This window comes from Meles meles, chromosome 11 (genome assembly GCF_922984935.1).
Source record: "Meles meles chromosome 11, mMelMel3.1 paternal haplotype, whole genome shotgun sequence".
NCBI lineage: Eukaryota > Metazoa > Chordata > Mammalia > Carnivora > Mustelidae > Meles > Meles meles.
The window spans coordinates 65,811,799-65,829,151 of record NC_060076.1 but is presented as its reverse complement, the minus strand read 5'-3'; the positions used below and the strand labels follow the sequence as shown (position 1 = coordinate 65,829,151).

Here is a 17,353-nt window from a genome sequence, read left to right as displayed (position 1 = left end):
TTGACAGTTTCCTTTAGTGTGCCTAAGTTTTTTATCTTGATGTAGTCCCAAGAGTTCATTTTTGCTTTTGTTTGCCTTCCCTTTAGGGACGTGTCTTGAAAGAAGTTGCTGTGGCCGACGTCAAAGAGGTTGCTACCTGTGCTCCAATTCTGATGGATTCCTGTCTCACATTGAGGTCTTTCATCCATTTTGAGTTTATCCTTGTGTATGGTGTAAGAGAATGGTCCAGTTTCATTCTTCTGTATGTGGCTGTCCAGTTTTCCCAGCACCATTTGTTGAAGAGACTGTCTTTTTTCCATTGGATGTTCTTTCCTGTTTTTTTTCAAAGATTAGTTGACCATAGTATTGAGGCCCATTTCTGGGGTCTCCATCTCTAGGGTGTCATTGATCTATGTTTCTGTTTTTGTGCCACTACCAGGTTGTCTCAATGATCACATATGTGTAGTAGAGATTGAAGTCTGGAATTGTGATGCCACCAACTTTGGTTTTCTTTTTCAACATTCCCCTGGCAATTCAGGGTCTTTTCTGGTTCCATAGGAACTTTAGAATTGTTTGTTCCAGCTCTGTGGAAAATGTTGGTGGTATTTTGATAGGGATTGCATTGAGAGTATAGATTGCTTTGGGTAGCATATAGACATTTTAACAGTATTTGTTTTTCCAATCCATGAGCATGGAATGTTTTTCTATTTCCTTGTGTCTTCCTCAATTTCTTTCCTAAGTGTTCTAGAGTTTTCAGAGTATAGATTTCTACCTCTTTGGTTAGGTAATTTATCATTTTTAATTTGCCTTCTTTCCTTTTACCAGGTATCACCAGATACCTTTCCCAAAGTGTGTGCCAGTTCAGACCCTACCAGCATCACATCACATGAGAGATGAGTCTCCTCACATCTTTCCTGGCACTGAATATTATCGCTATTATTACTCTTTGCCAACTTGGTTGGCAAACCATTGGATCTCTTTAGTGTTATACAACATTCCTTCAGATACTGATGATGTTGGGCACATTCATTTTCATTTCACCTTCTCTTTCCTTTTTTTGCTCAATAATTTGTAAAAGGTTCTCAATATTAGAAATATTAATACTAATACCCTATCATATATGCATCAAATATTTTCTCTAGTCCCATCATCTCTATGTTAATATTTTTGTACAGTATTTAGCCATGCAAAAAACATTAAATTTTTATGTAGTCAGGTCTGTCTTATTTTTCCCTTAAGACATTTTGGTTTCCTGTCTTGCTTTAAAAAGCCTCCCCTCTTAGAGGTTAAAAAACGTTATCTCAAATTTCTGATTAGATCATGCTTAGTGAAATAAGTCAATCGGAGAAAGACAACTATCATATGATCTCCCTGATATGAGGACGTGGAGATGCAACATGGGGGGTTAGGGGGATAGGAGAAGAATAAATGAAACAAGATGGGATTGGGAGGGAGACAAACCATAAATGATTCTTAATCTCACAGAACAAACTGGGGGTTGCTGGGGGGAGGTGGGGTTGGGAGAGGGGGAGGGGGTTATGGACATTGGGGAGGGTATGTGCTATCGTGAGTGCCGTGAAGTGTGTAAACCTGGTGATTCACAGACCTGTACCCTGGGGATAAAAATACATTATATGTTTATAAAAAAAAAAATTGGAAGGGGAGGCGAACCATAAGAGACTATGGACTCTGAAAACAACCTGAGGGTTTTGAAGGGTTGGGGGTGGGAGGTTGGGGAAACAGGTGGTGGGTAATAGGGAGGGCACGTATTGCATGGAGCACTGTGTGTTGTGCAAAAACAATGAATACTGTTACGCTGAAAAAAATAATAAATAAATTAAATAAAAAAAAGAATTGCAATAAATTAGATATTAATTTAGAAAGTTATATGTTTAGGTTCTTATCTTCTTCCAAGCAAACTATGGGTGGTGGGCCAACTCCAGCCCATCACCAGTTTTCCTAAATAACATTTTATTGGCCCCAGACACTCTCATCCATTTACATACTCTCTATAGCTGCGCTTGCACTACCATGACAGAGTTGTGTACTTGTGACAGTTGTATGGCCAAATAACCTAAAATATTTATTATCTGGCTTTTGACAGAAAAAGACCGTCAACCCTTACATTGCAAGATCTTTGAATCCATTTCTTCAGATCCTATTTCATTTCTTTTTGGAATCTGGTATGTTTCTCCATTTGTTTGGGTCCTATTTTATTTCTTTCAATAATGCTTTATAATTTTGCATCATCTTTAAAAGGAGGTTAATCACACTACCTATGTTATTTTTGTACAGATTAATTAAGTTTATTAACATGAAAAGCTTAGTGTAGTGTCTGGCTGATAAAAGCTCTCAAAATTTTTTTAAAAAGCAGCCATTGTTTTACCCTGGCACAAAGAGGTACAAGAGACAATAAGGCATAATTCTCACCATTCTGAATTCCCTGATTACTGTAGATTTTCTTTAAGTCATCAACTGGCTTATTCCTGATTGTAATATTAATACAAATTCATTCTAGAGATTTGGGGAGAGAAGTTAAGTAGGAAAATTTTTAAATTTAAAATCTCTAACCACTCTACCCACAGAAACCAGTTACTACATTGATGGGTACCTAGCATGGTTTTGTTTCTGCGGGTACCTATCCATGCGTTCATGTGTCAGGTGGAACCCAACTGTTCCATGACATTTGGGTATTAGAGTCATCACGTTTCTTTTTTCTGAATCAAATCTTGATGTGGCTGAGCTTAATGAAAAAGCTAATGTCAGTCATTTGGGGGCCCCATCCTATGTCCTGTATTAGACCAACTAAGGACGTGCACTATGTGTTTGGGGAAAGGGGCAGGCATGGTCCATGCTGGGGGCAGTCACTGCTGACATTATGCACCATCAGTTAACAGTGCTGCTGCTACCAGACAGCAATTCTTCGCCATTGGTAGGCACTGCTGCCCCAGATGGCACCAAGAAGCCCTTCATAGAGGTCCTCCCTGATGACTACTTGTTGATCCCCAAAGACCCTTGCTGCCATCCCAAAGCCACAGCTTAGTGACCCACCTCCCCAGGTAGCCCAGGCAGCCAGCCACCTGGGACCACACCTGAGAGCAAAGCTTCCACCCTGCCCCTCTCCACCTTGGAAGCACAAAAGCTATGCTTTTCTTCAGAGGACTAAATCCTTTTCAACAGAGATCCAAGTGGTCTCTGAAACATTTTTAAAAAGCTGTTAAATTTTAATTCCCTTCCTCAAGAGGAAGAAGGGAGATACTTCCATTTTCCCTTAGTACATCTATAAATACAAAGTAAAACTTAAAAGATACTAGTTAATTTTTCATTTGAGATGATTCTTTAACACAGCTTCTGCAGCTTACTGTTACTGAATGTATAACTTGTAGGCAGATTTCCATACTCCTTAATAACCTTTGAAATATTGTATTAATAGATACATATGTGTAATATATGTGTGTATGCATATATAACTATACATATATAATAGTTTCCACTAAATGTAGGGATGTTCCTATATTTGGGTTCAATCTTGAAATTTTGCCAAAATCTACTTCGGATTTAGCATCTGCCTTTGGAAGGCCAAAGAGCTGAATACTGACTTCAACTTCATTTCTAGTATCTCTGAACTTGGGTATGACCAATGATTGTGAGAACCCATAGATTCTCATCATATCTAATCAGGAGAAGGAAAATAGTAATATGAACCAAGCAAGACATCATTTGAACTGATTATTAATATCTTATTATTTACCTTAAGGTCTAGATAAGCACTCTGGATATAACAGGGGCCAAAATCTCCTTATGTATGTTATATGTTAAAATTCTATCAGTCAGTTGATACATAAATGAATAAGTAAAATGATGAAGTAAATAAGATAGATTGTGAAAAATATTAATTTCACATGAAAAACAATTATTAGCAACTTTCTAATGATTAAACGGGGACATAGGCAAATGGTTTATACAAATATTAACGGAACATGTTAGCTAAGTAACTAAAAAAATATTGTATCTTTTTAAAGCCAATACACATCAATAAAAATTTCAACAATATAAGGGGGAAAATAACCATTTGATTATACTATAGTTCTCATATTTAGAGAATTATTTGGCACAGAAGCATGATAAACAAAGCAAACTTTAAGAACAATGTTGAATTTCTGGTTACATAGACCATGGGTCTTTGCAGGAAAGTTCCTATTTAGGAATTCTTATCTATGAGAATGAATTTAAGGCAGAATTTCATATTTGTCTCCCTGAACTTTCTTAAGGAGGAAAATAAATCCATAATCCTGCATTATAACCAATACAGTCTGATAAAAAAACTATTAATCCAGATATAATAAAGAATAAAAAAAGAAAGTATGGAAGATAAATGAGATGCTCAAAGTATATATTTTCACTAGCCAAATTTCAAAAGAATAGCTTTTGTATGAATTCTTTCAAAAGACAATTTTTATGGTTTGACGTCTATGGAAACTAAAATTTTGATCAAAAACTTGTCAAAATGTTGCTCTGGTGAAGACTATTTTCAGTAGACGAAGACAAAGGACTTCTATAATTTGATTTGCTCCAGCGATTATACAAAGTTCCTCCCAGAAAACATATGATTAAGAAGCTTTTCCTTTGGCATCATATTCTCTTGTGTGCAGAAGGCTTAGTGGTGTTATTAAATGTGCTGCTTTTGTACTTTTTACATCAGTTTGAAGTCTAGTGCACTTTGTCTATTTTGCTGCCAAGAGGCTCTGGTTCTTCTCAGCAGAGTGAATCTTATTGAAGAAATATTTATAAAGTGGAAAGTCCATCAAGAACAGTGTTGGGCAATTGCCTCTGACAAGAACAAACACAATGAAGGCTACAAGTGATTTAGGAGTCACAAGCATCCCATGGCTGTTTGCACTCTTCAGCTGCGTACTGAGAAATCTACAATGGCACAGAACGGCTGCCCGTGACCACCAGTGAGTGGGCCTTCCATCATTTCTTTCCATCCAAAGACAAAGCACATGACATAGAAAGGACTGTGGAACTGCCTTATCGTGTGACTTTACAAAATGTACCAACAAACTCAAATAGCCATTACTACGTGTTTGAAGGCTGCTTGAGCAACAAAAAGTCTTAAAATTGTGCCATGCAGAGAATGCCAGTTTAATGTGAGGACAAACAACCAAAGTTTGCTCGCAGAGAAAGCAGCTCATTCGTAGCCCATGCTGAAGAAGTGTACCACCTGATGGGCTTTGAGAAGGCAAGTGTCTCAATCTCCAGCCTGCTGTAAGGTCCTCCCACATTCCCTGTGCTGCCCAGAAAATATTGGGCTTGGCACATAGGCAAGGGAAAGCTGAGGGGTAGGTGGAAATTCAGATGATAGTGTTATCTTACAAGCCAATTACGTCGCTCCATTGCTCTATTTTTACAGTGAACATTTAAGGACAAATTTTTCATCAAGTACATGCAAAAATATTAAAAATAAAGATGACCATGGTTTGTTCTTTCTCTCACCAAGGTTTGTTGGTTTGGGTTTTTCTTGCTGCTTCTGGGCTGTATAGTTCTTTCCAGGCTACTTTGTCACAAGTTGAATCTTGAACACCACCTTCCACTGGAATTTAGAAGGAGCTTCAGTCTGTGGCTAAGCTTTCAGTGGCCAAGTTTTACCCAACCTGGGCCCCAGAACCTTCTCAAATGCCTAGTGAAGAGATTTCCCAGGAAATCTCAGGTGCCTCTCAACCTATCTCAGAAGTATCGATAAGGAATCATAGTAAATTGACTCTCAAACCATTTATCAAACTCCCTTCCCCTCTACCAAATAGCAGGACAGAGAGAAGAACTCCCAGGGTTTGTTGACCACACATTCAGCAGGAGGAGGGTGGAGTACGGACACTGTTAACTGCTCAGAAAGAAAGGATGGAAAGGATGGTGCCATTTACTAAATACCAGGGCCACCTCAACCAGCACACTATGCTGCCAAAGGAATGACAGCAGAAGGAAACTGATGTGGAATCAAGAATGGAAAGATCTAGATGACAACTATGACAAATAATGACAATTATTGCCCGTATTATAGAGATCATTCTGAGGATACCAGCATGGAAAATAATTATGACATGGAGTCTATGTAAACAGAAACCTCATTCTTGTACTGTTTTTTTCTTGCTAATAATGTTAGGATCATCATGCAGCAGCTTGGAAAATCTGCTTTATGTTAGGATAAAATGTACAATATTTTGATAATCTATGATGTAAGCTCTGTCTTTTTTGTGTCTTTTCTCCCTTGATACCAGTCATTTGTGAGGAAATCATGTAGTTTGCATTTAAAGACTTCTGTATACTTTAGCCCCACTTTTTGATTTGACCCAAAGAAGCACTAATGGAAAAAAAAAAAAAAAAAGAAGCACTAATGGGTTTTGAGTGTTGCCTGTGTGTTTCAGAAGCCTGAAGTCATTAAGACAAAACCTAACGTGAAAATCAGAAGCCAAGTAATTTGTGCAGAGTGAATACATAGAGCACATTGGGAGGTTTGGCTAGAGCATAATTAGGGCAGGGGGCATAAACTAGATTTTCTGGTTTTCAAAACTTTGAATTGTAATAAAAAATTTTCAGTGTGCTCTTTCAATTTTCAGTAGCAAGTAAATGTGTGTGCACAGAGAATCTTATTATAATGGAGACTTATTTGGAAAAAAGAAAGGAAGGAAAGAAAGGAAGGAAGAGAAAGAAAGGAAGGAAGGAAGGAAGGAAGGAAAGGAAAGAAGGAAGGAAGGAATAAAAGAAAGAAAGGGAAGGAAGGAAGAAAGAAAGGGAAGGAAGGAAGGAAGAGAAAGAAAGGAAAGGAAGGAAGAAAGAGAAAGAAAGAAAGGAAAGGAAGGAAGGAAAGAAGGAAGGAAGGAAGGAAAAGAAGACCAAGTGAAGGCAGCAACATGAGGTTACATTCAGAAAGCCTTCTCAAACCGTGCATTCACTTTCAGATTGGGGGTCGCTCCAGCTCCATAGATGAAATCTTCAGGCCCAGCAGATGAAGACAGTTTAAGATTTGACTTCAGCTGATGTTTACACAGGTTTCTCAATGTTTGCCTTATTGACAATTGAAATTAATAACTCTTTGTTGTGAGGGGCTGCCTGTCTTGTGTACCTTGGATACTGAGCAGAATGCCTCGCCTTTACCCTTTTGGGGTTAGTAATACCTCTCCTCCTGTTAGGACAATCAAAAATGTCTCTAGACATTGGCTAATGTCTCCTGGGGGACAAAAATCACTCTGAGAAACTTTGGTTTCGAAGAAGAAAATATAAATCAATGGCACAAGCATTTCTTACGTGATTACCTCTATAGAGATGCCGTCATCCACCCCCGCACACCAGGCACTAGCATCTTCTATGAGTCTCAACACGGACAAAGTTGCCAAAACTCCCCATGTTCCCCATGCTGATTTCAGCTGGAAACGAGTTCTGTTTAGCTCACACACGTGAGAAACAGGGTCACAGGAGCACTCTGTTTGTGGATGGTGCTGAGATTTCACTATTACCACACTATACCATTAAACTTTCAAAAGTTAACAGCTGCGGTTGCCTGGGTGGCTCAGGACACTTAACTAAGCATCCACCCCTCAGTTTCAGCTCGGGTCATGACCTCAGGGTCATGAGACAGAGCCACACATCAGGCTCTGCGCTGAGCATGGAGTCTGCTTCAGCTTCTCTCTCCCTCCCTCTCTGTTCCTCTCCCCGCTTGCTGTGCACATGCACACACACTCTCTCTCTCTAAAATAAATAAATAAGATCTTTTTTAAAAAAAAGTTATTTACTGGAGTTCTTTAGTGAAAATTGAAATGTTAGCTAAATTTTTTAAATAAAATTTCAGATGTGTCAATGGAGCCCAAAGTTCTAAGAGGGCAATATGTGGGTTTCACAGAATATCAGTTTACAAATGTGTGCATTCAAGGTTGCATCAGACTATGTATTCAGAGCCCATGTCTGAGGAGAAGTGACGTGCAGTGGGGCTGGACCCAGGGCCATAGGGGGCACCATGGCAGGGTGCTCAGTGGTATCGCCAAATGAATGATTCGGTTAGCCAGTCCCACATTGTGGAGCACTAAAGTTGTTTGTAATAATTTGGTCTTATAAATTACTTTGTGATGAACTTTTTAAATTAGAAGGTAGTGAGATCCTATTTAACACCTTCAAGAAAATTTCTGGAGGTAGAATTATGGCATCAAAACATCTGAACATTTTTATACTTCTTTATACCTATGATTGCATCCTCCCGAAAAACCCATTTACGCCATCAGTGATGATTGTTTTGGAAGACCCTGGGTATTATCATTTTTTCAAAGACCTTTACTAACATGATAGGAAAACATTGTCTCTTCTTTTTATTATTTCACATTTCTTTGGTTTCAGAACAAACATCAACAATTACGTGGTGCCAAAATGACCACCGATCACTGTTTCTTTAGTTGATCCTCTGATGACACAGTTGGATTGCAGTTAGGGTGTATGAGGTAGGGGATATATGGACCTTTAAACCCAGAGTCGCCCTTGGCCTGGTGAGATGTTTGCACTATGGGAACATGAAGGAACTGAGGTCTGTGAGGGAACAACAGGTGCTTACCCCCCAAATACAGATTCACTGAATGGAAGAGGGAACACACTCAAGAGATTTTCAAGCTGCCTTGTTTGAACAAGATACTTAAACATGCTGAAACTACTCACATTCTTAACTTTGTCTGTTCCACCACTCTCTCCTTGCCAAGGAGCGATAGTTGAATTTGCAAAACATGAAGTCCTATCAGACATCACTGTAACACTTATGGAGTTGCTTATGGAGTTGCTGCCATGTGTCACGGATAGCATGTGATCCCACTCACTCTCTGAAACAGTCTTCCAGGTAGGTGACATCTCTCCATTGTCAATAAGGAACCTGGGGCTTAAGAACTGGTCTCAGGTCCAAGGCTACTGGGTGGCCAACCTGGAATTCACATCCAGTTCTGCCTGATTCCAAAACCTCTACTTGTTTATTTCCCGTACCATATGGTGTACCAGGAGCAGCCACAAATGCTCATGTTTCCTCATGATTCCCCCCAAGAATGAAAAGTCCATGGTTCTCTCCAACTTGAGTTCAAAGAAAGCTCCTGAAATTAATTAATTAATTTGATGACTCTCATAGAACATCTGGTTCTCCTTTTCTCCCTGTTTTATGGCAGGGACGAACAGGTGGGGTGGTAAGGGAATAAAAGGGGAATTAGATTTCCTGGTACGAGGAATCACAGCATATTACAAAAGTAAACACTCAGTCCTTTGTTAGTCTCTCAACCTCCTCTGGTTTTCAGCTTTGTGTCACAGCGACATGAAGTGGGCAGAGCCTGGCCCAGGCTGTATTTTCCTGTTCCCATTTGAAAACGTCTGAAGGAGTACAATTAATTGTTCTCCCCCTCCCCCAGCAGGACTCTTCCTGGCTGGGGACAGACCTGGCCTCCTGGGTTGGTGTCACTCCAATGCCATTGTCCAATGCCATCTGATTTTTGTCTAGCCCTCACAGGCCTTTGCAACTAGAGTCACTATTATTGAATGAGCATGGTATTCAAATTGCAAACTAGGCTCTACACCAGAATTCCCAGTCTTCCAAGAGTGGGAGAATGAGCAGTTCCTGTCCAGTCCCCACTGAGTACCAGAACAAGACAGGTGTTTGAGTTGCTGTCTTCATTTCTTAAGTTAATAAGAAGGAAACACACTCTGGGCCTGATGATTTGTAGTCCAATTCCAGAAAAGTCATTATTAATCACATGACCCTGAGAAATTGCCTTAACATTCCAGACCAATTTATTCTTGTGAAGATCACATAGAATACATGTGTTGTGGCCCTCGTGAAGCTTCTTGCAAATACAAGTTACAGATTAGTACTGCTCAAATAACACTTTCATGCATCTAACCTACTATATATTTGACTTACTCATTTTGGTTTTTTTCTATCCTCACATTTTCTGAGTTCCCTTCACCACCAGCACCACCCCTGATATAAATGTAATGTGAGACCCATGAAGTCAAGAATTGGGGCACTTGGTAGATTTTTTTTTAAGATTTTATTTATTTATTTATCTATCTATTTGAGAGAAAGAGAGCACAAGTAGGCAGAACGGCAGGCAGAGGGAGAGGGAGGACCAGGCCTCTGGCTGAGCAGGAAGTCCACTGTGGGGCTCGATCCCAGGACCCTGGGATCGTAACCTGAGCCAAAGGCAGATGCTTAACCAACTGAGCCACGAAGGCACCCCAGACTTGGCTGATTCTTATATCCCCAGAGATCAGAGGAAGGACAGACAGGCTTAGAGTCAGCACTTTTTAAATGTTTGCTGAATGAATGAACTGATGATAATCTCTCTGGACAATTACCAGTGTAGCCTGTAAAATTTTATTTTCTGAAAATTTTTAAGAGAAAGGCAAGCAGAGTTCTGTGCAAATGAGTTCAGTGATAATGCTACTTGCAGACAAGAGTGGAACCAGCAAACTCTGATGGTTACTTTGGGTCCTGATTCGATGATTTATGGTTATCCCTCCAGTAGGGTTTCCACTGGGCCAGACCACCCACCATGTTCAGGCCAGGATTCAAATCCTGATCACCACCTTCCTTTAAAACCTTTAAAACTCTAGCTCAGAAAATCTGAAAAACTTGTTATAGACTGATCCTCTCCTCACTCATCCTGCTGAAAAAAAAAAATGCATTTACCAATGAGAGATTGAGATACTAGACACTCCAACACACCTGAGGCACCAAGTCTGCTCAGGATTCTTCTAAGTAGCTTTCAACTTGACAGGCTGGCCAAGGCATTTCCGGGATCCTGGTGACTAGCCACCAGTGGAATCCAGGGCGGCAATATTTAGTCAGCGTTCAGCTTGCACATTCTGTCCCCTCTTTTCCCCCCTCCAGGAAAATATATGGTGAGAGCTGCTTTTTTTGGAGCAAATCCTTAAGGGAAAACAAACTTCTCATTTAAAAAAAAAAAAAGTTCCAGTAAACCATTCCTACTGATTTCTAAGGAAATCACTTCAGAGCTTAATTTTGCATTTCCCATCACAGCAATCACTTCTGTTATGGAGAAAGTGCAGCTGACGAGGGTTTTGAATCAGCAGCGAGTATGGGCTCGTGTGCCCAGGTGCCGGTGTATGTACGCACACAGACGTGTGTACAGACCAGTGTATAGAGTACGCTTACTCGTCCCTGAAAGCGATGCTTGAGAATAGCCCATTTGCTTTTCCGAAAGTGGCCAAATTGTGACATTGTTGACAGCCCAGCAAGGCAGCATCTGCTGAAATTTTTGGCCCTGGAAATGCCAGGGTGTCAACGACTCCCTCCTTCCTAGGTGCCTCTAAATACTAGAAGGATTCTCAGTGTGTCTGAGGAGCAGAGGACGCATGCAGAAGCAGAAGAGAAGGCAAAGGTGGGTTCTACGGATCCTTGCTTCCTTTGTTTCTCCTAATAAAGGCAGGACTCAAATGATAAAGCCCGGACTGAGGACAGCCAAGAGTCCTAGGAACAGGAATGTATCTGAAATTAATGCCGATGCTAATTGGGCTGCAAGAGAATCAAGCTCACTTTTGTCCTGGGTCTGGGGGGTCATGCCCCATAGGAAAACCTTGTTTCTCCCTCTCTTCTTTCTTTCTTTCTCTCTTTCCTTTCTTCTTCTTCTTTTTTTTTTTTTTTTTTTTTTGCAGTGTTTAATGCAGGATTTTATTGTATTCTATTTTTCAAGAAATGGATGGAAGTTTACACAACACAGTTTCCTTGTTCTTTCCTTGTTCTTCCTCCCCGACATCTGGAGTGTCAGCCTGGCCAACACAGGAGCTGCTTCTTTTCACTTTTCTAAAACCGGAGACTTCCCTTCATGGGTGCAAGTGTGGCCAGCCCTGAGAGACAGGCTGGGTGGGTTGGTCTCATTCCTCGGGAATTGCCTGATGGGGTTCTCAGCCCTGATTCTCTATGGAGCCTCCATCTATTCCGAAACACAGGTAGATGCCCTAAGGCCATGTGTGGGGCGGGGATACGGGGCACTGCAAGCTGAAAGAGCTAGAGAGGATGGTCCCTGTCGAAACTTGAGCATCATGGCTCACCCCCAAGGAAAAAACACTCAGTACCTGGTGGCTCCACTTTTTATCACAAGATATTAAACATGCTGGCATTTTTCATAGTCCCCCCCGCCCCCGGTATAAAAACACTGCTGCTCTTCCAAAGAAAGAATGGAGCCAGCAGTCCGAGAGAGGAGAGTGGGGAGGGAGGTGTGCACATGTGTTCTTGACGTGGCTTTTGAAGAAGTCCAGCAACGCCTTCAGGTCTCCACTTGGGCTTTTCTGTGTCAGGCAACACGAGGAGGGTGTCCTATGCTTCTCAGTATCTGCGTCCAGGATCTTTAGGTTGCTAGTGTAGCGGAGCACTTCAGTGCATCTAATTCACAGCCTTGCTACCTGTGGGTAACTCTGTGAGAATGAGACAAAAAGTGCCTCCTATGGGCAGACACAGCCCCTGAGCAGACAAAGCCCCTCCCCGGAGGGTATGGCTTGGTGGACAGAACGGAAGGAAACCTAAACACGTTCTGTTGTGGGGACCCTCGTGCAGGGCTGGAATTGTATATTTGGGCACAGCAGAACTCACAGATTCGAAGCTGAAGCTAAGGAAGGGAGAAAATACTGCTTTTCCATTAGCTTGGGATGCTACCAGCAAGGGGCGGTCCCACTGGCACATTTCAGAGAACTCCCCACACTGGAAAACTGGTCTTTCATTACCACCAACCACAGAAGTGCTCTTCTTCCGTTTCCTGCTTCAGGAACCAGGGTCCCCCCGGTCTTCTCCTGTCTTCTATCCATTGCTGGTACCCAGTCTAAGACTCAGTGGTGCTCTGGTATACAAAAGCGGCTCAATAGATGTTCGGAATTGGCTGAATGCACTTGCTAACTCAGCATCCTCAGAGGATGTGAACATTTTCCTTAGGTCAGCTTCTCCCTGCCAGATTCGTTGACCCCTTTGTTCCAGAAGATGGCACGCAGGGACGGTGACCTCACATGCATTCTGGTTTTCACGAAAATCCACAAAAAACAATAGATGAGGTCTTCACTCCACACGGTTAGCACAACACAGACCATCTACACTTCCAAACAGCGGGAAAAAATTAAATGAAAGCAACAGGCCAGGAGCGATTCGAGTTCATTTCCCCCTGGCAAGACTTCTTAAGATTGAGTTGAAGAGAAGTAAACGTCTCTAAGGCAAGAAGTCTGGTGACCTCCCACTGGTCCTGGAGGTGATTCAACCACAAGAATCCACAAGAACCCTGCCTCCCCCACCACTCACAGCCTCTCCCTCGAGAGCCTTCAGTGCAATTGTAGTAGGTATTTTTTGTGGTTTCCTCTGGGGGGGAAATGCAACTCAGATAGGAAGACACAGATGCGGAGACATTGGCCACAGCAAATTGGTTCCTCTTCTGCTCCCAGCAACTTCTCTAATGATTAAGCTGTTGATAGAAACCACTTCAGTAATTGTGGCTTTTCCAACAAGACCAACTCCGGAGAGAAAAGCACAAACATCGGTACCTGGGCCATATTAACCTCTGAGCCCCACCGCCTATTAAAGCTTTCAAGTTCAAGTCATATTGAAATCTGACTCACCACTTGAAGTGTACACAAAGTTCACCCCCCTCCCCAACATCATTGTGGATAGAGAAGCAACAGTTCTTTTCTTTCCCTAGGAACTAAACCTTACTTTCACAGCATGTTTAAGGCCTTAAGGGCTAACTATACTGAGTTACATTTTTACATAAAAATGGTTTGTTGCAATCATCATCTTTTGATGCATTGTTTAATTTCTCCCCAACCCTACCCTTCCCTCTGTTTTTAGCTAGCAGCGGCAGGTGAAGTTGTTCTCGCCAATGAGTCACCTGAGGGGGCGGGACTCTCCCAGAAGAACACAGTCAAGCTGGTGACTGTACTGTAAATGGGGAAATGTCTCTAGACATGAGAATCTTCACCATGGGGCACTGAGAAAGGGCAAGGCCGTGAATGGTTTATATCCACAGACCTCGGGCATGCCTGTAGGCAGCGACAGGAACTCACTGACCTGTCCAGGATAAAGGGAGAACAGGATGCAAGCAGGCAGACTTCTCAGGTGGGAATGTCTACCCTCAAGGACTTCTGACCACTAGTGGGAAAGACAGAGAAAGAAGGAAGAGAGGGAGGGAGGGAGGGAGGGAGGGAGGGGAGACAAACAGGAAACATGAAACAGTGATCCTACTTTTTCTGTCTCATGTACCCTTACACAACCTGTACCCCAAAAGACAATTCCTTTTTTTCATCTCCTTGTTCCCAATGGGGTTTTTAGAATATACATTTTTGTGGTTCTTCAGCTAAAGCCTCATCATTTGATCTAAGGCCCCCCCTACACAGAGCTGTGTAAGTTTGTTTCTAAGGCAAAAATTAGAAGAAAGCCAGGGAAATAGCTAAGAAAAAGTCAGAGAAGAAGACATACTGGGGGAGAAAAAAAATCTTTATTGTACATAAATGGAGGGCAGAAACACTGAGCAGAGTTTTTGTAGACTTCCTGGAAACTTACAATAAAATAATGCTTTCATCATTTATTATATTTGTTGATCTCTGTCTATTCCTGATAGCTACAAGCAGTAAAAAATTTTTGAAGCAAAGCAAAAATGGCAAAAGGCTTATGGGATTTATTTTGGGGGGGGCAGGAGAGATACACCATATCTCATTGCTCTTCTGTGTAACCAGGAGAGAGAATTCTGGGAGAAAAGCAGAGGAAGGCAAATTGGAAAGAAAAGCAACATCCTAAGTCCTCTGGGAGAAAAATAAATCGAGGAAACGTGGATTCAGCTTTGGAAGAACTGGCTTTGGCAAATCTACCTCCACAAAAGTCGCTTTCCTTCTGACATCAAGTCATAGAAACTGGTTAAGTGCTAAGCCTGTCTTGGGTTCTGCAGAGCTGTGCCCTTTCACTAACACTTCGCTGAAGTTAACATCAACTATACCCTCTTTCCCCAGAACCAGGATTAATTCTCAGGGAGAATTTTCAATGAAAGCTACGAATTCCCCAATCAGTTGTCTGTCTCTCATTCCCCAGCTGTCAACATTGGCTTCATAGTCTACTGCAAGTTTCATCCTTATAAAACAATAACAACAATAATATTAACCAACATTTACTGAGCATTTAATATGCACAAGACACCATTTCATGTGCTCTGTGCCTGTTAACTCACGCCTCAGCGCATCTTGTGATGGGGACCAATCTTACTACCGCTTTACAGATAAGGAAACTGAGGCTCAAAATCATCAACTAATGGGCAGGGAGCACATGTGCTTGCAGACCATGATTCCAGAGCTCCTAAACTCGGAAACACGGGACATCGAAACACTAAGCATCTTCCAGCGAAAACAGACTTCAGGCGGGATTTGCTGTTTTCCCAGACCACCCGCAGTCCCATAACTTTCAAAAATGTTCCATTCCGGCAGCTCCTTTCTTCAAGTAAAATCTTGCCCAGAAGTCATAAATCAACACAAAACAGATAAAATGGAGGTTTCTGGGTCAAATGAGGAGAAGCAAGGGTTCCTGCCTTTTCCCACCTCCAATCACCCCTCGCTGGTGCCCAGAATTTCCCCCAAGTTTTCTGTGGAACACAATTGGAAAACCCCTGGACCAGTCTCCAGTTAGTCTCCCTCCACTGGTAAAATTGCCAGCTCCAGAGTTTCTTTCCAACTTGCTTCCCAGACTCCAGGGTTTCCTATTGCTTCTAGGATAAGTTTTGAAATTTTGCACTGAGAATTCCACGTTTTCTAAATCCTGTCCACACCCCATGCACCTAGGCTTTCTTTCTCGACCTTCAATCCATCCAGCTGGCCTGGCCTTCCTGCCATCCCCACACAGGCATCATTCTTTGAACCATCGGAAGTAACCTCTACTTTCACCTCTGCCTCTGCAAATTCTAACAGCGCAAACCAAATGGAGTGCAGCTTCTCCATAAAGCCTGACTACTCTAGTCCGGCTCAGGCTGACTTCCTGTTGGAACCAGGAGACAGGTTCCACGGCCAGAGCAGAGACCGAAACAACAATGACTTAAACAAGATACGAGTGTATTTCTCTTGCAAAAATTGTCCCAGCGTGGGAGCCTGGGTGGCTCAGTTCAGCGTCTGCCTTCAGCTCAGGTCATGATCCCGGAGTCCCCAGATCAAGCCCCGCATCAGGATCCCTGCTCTGCAGGGAGTCTGCTTCTCGCTCTCCCTCTGTTCTTCCCCTGCTCCTTCTCTCTGTATCTCTTTCTCTCTTGCTCACTCTCACACACTCTCCCTCACAAATAAATAAATAAAATCTTCTAAAAAATGAAATAAATTTAAAAAAAAAGAATTGTCTCAGTGTGTGGCAGCCTCACAGTGGAGGACCCATGCTTCCTCCGTGTTGCTGCCTGGCCACACTATCTGGGGTGGGTCGTGGCTCACCACCACCACATCTGAGTTCTGCTTAAAGGCATCCACCTCTATGTATCCCACTGGCAAGATGAGAATGAGGATTTAGAAATCTAGCCATCTCTTCCAAGTTGAGCCATTTCAAGGAAAAGGAGGAGGAACATTTTCTCTCATCTCCTTTGTAAACTCCTGGAATAAAGGGACCCTGTCCCAAACACTGTATCCCCCACACTCCCTGTCTAATCTGGCATCTTTCTATATACCTTAAATGTACTCAATGACTATTAAAGAAGAACATAGAGGTATAGGTATTCGTGAATGAGAAAAATGAATATATGCACAGTTTCAGAAACCAAAGATAATGTTGCATTTTTTTTTTTAAATCAGTGCTAAATTTAAAGTTTCCAGCTATTGGGTCCTAAATCCAAAATGGTTTTATATACCTACTTTTAGAAAAATTACCCTAAGGAATGAATGGCTAAGACGTTTCTGAACTGCCTTCCTCTTGTCCTCTGAACGCACACACACACACACACACACATATACACACACATACATGCACACACATACACACTTCCAACTTATTCCAATACAAAATCTAGGAAATGGCTTCATTTATACACACACTTCTTTCTTAAGATCATTAATACAAAAGCAATGAACAGTTGGAAAGCTGAAGTTTAAAACATAATGATAAAATGACCTTTCCAGCTACAAATCTGTGGTGACAGCATCTTGGATAGTCTACTGAGGACTTTAGCCGGTGACCAGAACTCTCATCCAGGTGATAATACTATACTATTTCTGTCTACCTTCTTTTTCAAGGAGAATTTTCTTTTCACTCTGTATTTATTTTGTTTATATTACATATCTTTCTTTGAGGCAATATTTGGATTTATATGTTGATTAGCTAACCTCCATGTGCACTAGATGACAAACACCACCA

General features: G+C 41.7%; 1 long non-coding RNA gene across 2 annotated transcripts; it reads left to right on the top strand.

Annotated features, from left to right (window-relative positions):
* The first annotated feature begins 124 nt into the window (after positions 1 to 124).
* LOC123952639 lies at positions 125 to 7,670 on the top strand. 2 transcript variants are annotated; one of them, XR_006820681.1, is made up of 3 exons: positions 125 to 175; positions 2,084 to 2,162; positions 4,682 to 6,586. It is a non-coding gene; the product is annotated as an uncharacterized LOC123952639 (long non-coding RNA). The 2 variants fall into 2 exon arrangements; XR_006820680.1 differs by lacking the exon at positions 4,682 to 6,586 and adding an exon at positions 6,936 to 7,670 and having other exon boundaries at positions 137 to 175.
* Positions 7,671 to 17,353: the final 9,683 nt, after the last annotated feature.